Consider the following 6,000-nt stretch of genomic DNA (forward strand, 5'->3'; position numbering starts at 1 on the left):
TCTACATGTAGCCATGACCAACAATCAACGCACTCCACAACCAAGTATTTTGTCATTTTTTTAATTTAGGTAGAAATTGGGTACTATTTCTCGATTAGGAATGAATTGCAAGCTACCCGGGTGTAAATCTAGAATTGTTAATCGCAAGATAATAAAAGTGCTGATTCCCATACCGGGAGTCGAACCCGGGCCGCCTGGGTGAAAACCAGGAATCCTAACCGCTAGACCATATGGGAGGTGATGTAAAAGTATGTTGAGTAACATCATATGTAGTGAGTCACAAGACAGACGTATATCCTGTTGTCATTCTGTGGTCTGACTGTACGGTGTGCATGTGGGTCTTTTCATGGAAGGGCAAGTATCTCAGTATCTGAATGTAACGGTAGCACTAGGAAGCCACTGTGTTTCGCAAGTGCTTTGGTGAATTTGTGCAAAGAAAGTTACATCTGCAGGAATTGTATTGTTTTTTAAAAAAAATTAAAACCTGGCAAGTGGCCACAAAATTTCTGCCCACAAAATACACAGTCAATTCACTTGACAGTATATTCTGTGAAGCGTTTTGAGGCGTTTCAACAACATGATAAGGGGTTATATCAAATGCGAGGATCATTATTATTATTAAGTGCAATTACTGACTTCAATGCATGACGATTTCATTATCAGTGCAGGACACAATATGGGCAGGGTCTTTACCAGGACTAAACTTACTACAGTACGTATTTGCAATGATTATAAGGGACCGTAGTTGTGCCTTGAATAGCCAAGTGATCTCTATATCATTTCTTGAGTGGCCTTTGTATTGTGTATTTTTGGCTTTGTGTTATTTTGCCAAGAATCTTTTGATTGGAAACAGAAACTGCAGCGCTGTCAGATGGCAGCAGATCTCGAGTCCCAAGTCCCGTTAACCTCCTTAATTCTGAGGGATGACCTTATTTACCACCGCGAAAGCGCTAATTAATTCCGCCGTGAGGATTCGGGCAAGATAACCATTCCACCTGACCCCTGACAGAGCCGCATGATATCAACGATCTCTTACATTTGATCCTACGACTTTCACGTCGCGGGGCTTCACGGGATTTTCTGTCAAGTGTCTGATATAGCGCCTTATCAATCCTTCCGCTGTTGAGACGTCTCAAAGCGCTTCACAGGACATACTGTCGAGTGGATCGACTCCGTTTTGGGGGCGAGCTTGTCGGCATTTTTGCGGCGGTGCATCTCGTAGAAATCTTCAAACAATAGAATTATACAGCACGGAAGGAGGCCATTCAGCCCACCGTGCCCGTGCCGGCTCTTGAAAGAGCTGCCCAAATAAATCCCACTCCCCACGACCCCCCCGCCCCCTCTCCCGCGCTCTCCCCAAAGACAATTTAAACAAAACCGTGAGCCAGGAAAACTCTCTCTCGCTCTCTCGCTCTCCCTCCCTCCCTCTCTCTCGCTCTCTCGCTCTCCCTCCCTCCCTCTCTCTCGCTCTCTCGCTCTCCCTCCCTCCCTCTCTCGCGCTCTCTCGCTCTCTCCATCGATGCAATGTCTGATATTTATTGATTTTAAAAAGCGCAAGTGACAAACTTCAACAGCAAATGCCTGAAACATTTTTGTTGCAGCTTTTCAGTGGATGTTGTTCATGTGAGATGCTCCCTGGCTGGGGCTGGTCTCTTAGCAGTTCCCATATGGTCTAGCGGTTAGGATTCCTGGTTTTCACCCAGGCGGCCCGGGTTCGACTCCCGGTATGGGAATCAGCACTTTTCATTTAAATGGCTTTGCAAAAAAAAAATTAAATAAAAAAAATCCACATTGTTGCAGCTTCTCTCTCTCTCTCTCTCTCACACACACACACACACATTCTCACACACTTCCCATTTCACATTCCAGACGCACTCAGAGAGAGAAAAAACTAGTGCCTGTGTTGGTTTTTCTTTGCAGAAAAATAAAATAAAATGCATTGAAAATAAATTGTGGCACCAGTTGGTTAGGCAGTGGATGCAATATACACACACACACACACACAGAGAGAGAGAGAGAGGGGGTGTTTAATGTTGTGCAATGTGTGATGTGAGTGGCTGCTCTGCTCTGTACCCAAGTCTTGTTATTCGTGTCAGATTCAGTCTGAAGCTCAACCACTGCTCCAGCAGTGAAATATTGTGCTTTATTTCCCAACTGCCTGCAAACTCAGAGGCTCTGCAGCAAACGCTTTACATGGCTGGTTGTAAACTTTGTGTGTGTGTGTGTGTGTGTGTCTATGTATCTCTGTGTGTCTGTGTGTGTGTGTCTATTTTAACTGTGTGTATTTATCTCTGTGTATGTGTCTATTTATCTCTGTGTGGGTGTGTGTCTATTTTAACTGCGTGTTTATTTATCTGTGGGTGGGTGTGTTTTATGTTTGTGTGTGTATTTTAACTGTATTTATTTGTGTGTATGTGTGTATTATCTGTGTGTGTGTATTTATCTGTGTGTGTGTATTATCTGTGTGTGTATTTATCTGTGTGTGTGTGTATTATCTGTGTGTGTGTGTATTATCTGTGTGTGTGTATTTATCTGTGTGTGTGTATTATCTGTGTGTGTATTTATCTGTGTGTGTATTATCTGTGTGTGTATTATCTGTGTGTGTGTATTATCTGTGTGTGTGTATTTTTTTTTTTATCTGTGTGTGTATTATCTGTGTGTGTATTTATCTGTGTGTGTATTATCTGTGTGTGTATTATCTGTGTGTGTATTATCTGTGTGTGTGTATTTATCTGTGTGTGTGTATTTATCTGTGTGTGTGTATTTATCTGTGTGTGTGTATTTATCTGTGTGTGTGTATTTATCTGTGTGTGTATTATCTGTGTGTGTGTATTATCTGTGTGTGTGTATTATCTGTGTGTGTGTATTATCTGTGTGTGTGTATTTATCTGTGTGTGCATTATCTGTGTGTGTATTATCTGTGTGTGTGTATCTTTTGTGCGTGTGTATTTGATGTGTTTGTGTATTGTGTGTGAGTGTATTTGATGTGTGTGTGTGTTGTGTGTGAGTGTATTTGATGTGTGTGTGTGTATTGTGTGTGAGTGCATTTGATGTGTGTGTGTATTGTGTGTGAGTGCATTTGATGTGTGTGTGTGTTGTGTGTGAGTGTACTTGATGTGTGTGTGTGTTGTGTGTGAGTGCATTTGATGTGTGTGTGTGTTGTGTGAGTGCATTTGATGTGTGTGTGTGTATTGTGTGTGAGTGTATTTGATGTGTGTGTGTGTTGTGTGTGAGTGTATTTGATGTGTGTGTGTGTTGTGTGTGAGTGTATTTGATGTGTGTGTGTATTGTGTGTGAGTGTATTTGATGTGTGTGTGTATTGTGTGTGAGTGTATTTGATGTGTGTGTGTGTGGTGGGGGGAATGACACTTTATTTTGTTCACTTTACCACTACCAGCTTTTTCCAAAAAAAATTCCCCCTCTCTCTCCCTTCAACTTTGATCCAATTTAATTTTCTCAAGAGAGAGAGAGAAATAAACTCAGGACTTGGGTTGGGACCATTACATTCACATTATTTCTCAATTATGTAAACAGATAATGGGGAGGGATTTGATGTGTTTGTGTGGATGTTGTTGCTGGGAATCTGAGGCCAGTTGCTTCCAAATTGCTTTCCTGGATCAACCAGTTTCACTTCTGGGAAAACAGGAGCTCCTAACACTGCTCTGAGGGAACGTCTCCAAACATCACCTCCTGCACTTACAAGAGTTATGAGCCTTGCCATTAGATTCAAGGATCCGGCTAACACAGATTCGCTGTGTGTTTCCCTCTTCTTCCACCTCACCGTCGGAGTCCAAGCCCCTGACCTCTGTCCCTTGGCCTCGCCTCCCTTTCTGTCTGCCTTTAAATCCCACCTTACGACCACCTACCACAAAATAACACAGTCCATACCACTTGACGGTAAATCCTGTGAAGCGCTTTGAGATGTCTCAACCACATGATAAGGAGCAATATCAAATGCAAGGATTATTATTCTTATTACCTCTTTGTCACGTGCTTCTGATCATTCCCCAACTCCCCCCTTTTCTATTACTCGGTGTTCATCCTTACTATTGTGAAGCACTCCAAGATATTATCCTACATGACAAGCACTACATAAATGCAAGATGCTCTTGTACATTAACACCTTTCACAGCAGGACGACGTCTCAAAGCTTTTCATAGGATTTTACTGTATAGTTAGTGACGGTATATTTTGTAGGTGAATACAGCAGCTAATCTGCACACAGCAATGTTATTTTAGTAATCCTTCCCCAACGTCAGCCCAGACTTGCCTTTATTTCATTTTGTTGTATGTAAATTTGTTTTTGTCTCTATCCCTAATCCAAATCAGATAAAAATGAGTTGAAAAATTATCTGACATCAGTGATTTTTTAAAAAAAAATTAGCTGGTCATCACTCACCGTTTAATTTACATATTTGAAGCAGTTTAAGGTGTTGTCATAGTATTTGTGTATGCTTTGTTGAACTGTGGTACACCTACTGCAAAGGATAAACAATGTAATGTAACTAGAGCTTGTTTATTATTGTTATAGAATTGAACCTTCTGGTAATTGATACAACCTTTCTATCCTTTAAAACAAATATTTTTGGATTTCTATCAGTACAATCAGTTCAATTAATGCCTGCAACATGCACATTGCTTCTAAGCTACGTTAAACAAGAAAACAAGGCCGTTCTATCCCGCGAGAGAAGCTCCCTTCAAAGGCCCCATTCAATCTCTTGGATATTGAATCTCACATACCAGCAAATTTACACTGTTTATATGTAAGTGCATTGTATGGGCACTGAACAACAAAAGTCACCACCACACTTGACATTGATGTCTCGTGAAGCAAAGTGCTTTGAGACAATATCTAACATAAAAGGCAATGCTGTATATGTGTAAATTGTTGTTAACACAGCTCTTTGAGACATTTCAATGTTACGACAACAACTTGTGTTTATATAACACTTAGGATAACATTTTAGGATGCTTAAAATGGCAAGTCTTGCTTAAATCATTATATATATGTGTACACATACACAATATATATATATATATAAAGCTCATTTTATTAGTTCTGCAGTCAATGCCCAAACCAATGACAAGCTTGTACCATTATTCATTCTTCTATGCTTTTTTAAAAAATCTAGATAACTACCCCTTCTCAATTGATTCTTCTCCAATTGAAAACAAGTTCAATGTCAGCTTGGATTGGGACACAATCACAAAAAAAATGAGAATTGGGTATTTAAAGACTCAGTAACTCATTTCCATTGCCAGTCTTCATGTGGCATATTAGGTCAGTGCTTCCTCTCTTTTTCGCTTTCTTTTTCTCTCTTTCACACACGTAATTGGGGAATAATCTCAGTGATGGGACCCTGCCTTGTGAGCCGAGCCCATTCACAGCACCTCCTATTCCCATCAATCTCCCTCTCGCTGTGATAGCCTGAAGCGAGGAGCCTTGTTCTTTTATGTTTTTTGATTATATCTAGAAGCCAGAAAGAGATGGTCCGAGACAACAGGGAAACTAATGGATAATTTAATTTTCTAAATCGTTAGACCTTGAGAAATCATTGACATTATAAAGTCAAGGCTCCTTGGCCCTTACTGTCAATTAACCATGTTAACACTAATCCAAAATATGCTTGTCCATTACATCTGAGTGTGAAATGATGTCTTGCTCTCTGTCCCCACATGGCGCTTATTTCTAGGTGATAATAATAATATTACTTGCATTTGATATTGCATCTTGTCATTTTGTTGAGACATCTTAAAGCTTCACAGGATACAGTGTAAAGTCTAGTAACTGTATGTTTTATAAATAAGCGTGGTAGCCAATTTGTGTACAGCAATGTTCCACAAGCAGCAATGGTAGTGGCCAATTTTTATTTGGGGGCTGTTGACCGGGACAATAGGAGAAACTCCCTTTTCTAAATATAGGTATACATTAAACAAGGTTTGGTCTTTTAAAGGGGGGGACGTATATATATCTTTGTTTATGAACGAATTCCAGACCTT

The 6,000-nt window shown here is 40.3% G+C and overlaps 2 non-coding genes across 2 annotated transcripts; one reads left to right on the forward strand and one right to left on the reverse strand.

Annotated features, from left to right (window-relative positions):
• Positions 1–164: 164 nt before the first annotated feature.
• On the reverse strand, positions 165–236 carry trnae-uuc. The gene has a single exon. It is a non-coding gene; the product is annotated as a tRNA-Glu (tRNA).
• A 1,425-nt stretch (positions 237–1,661) lies between these two features.
• trnae-uuc lies at positions 1,662–1,733 on the forward strand. Its single transcript has one exon. It is a non-coding gene; the product is annotated as a tRNA-Glu (tRNA).
• The last annotated feature ends 4,267 nt before the right edge of the window (positions 1,734–6,000 follow it).

Source organism: Callorhinchus milii, unplaced genomic scaffold (assembly GCF_018977255.1).
Source record: "Callorhinchus milii isolate IMCB2004 unplaced genomic scaffold, IMCB_Cmil_1.0 Scaffold15, whole genome shotgun sequence".
Taxonomy (NCBI): domain Eukaryota; kingdom Metazoa; phylum Chordata; class Chondrichthyes; order Chimaeriformes; family Callorhinchidae; genus Callorhinchus; species Callorhinchus milii.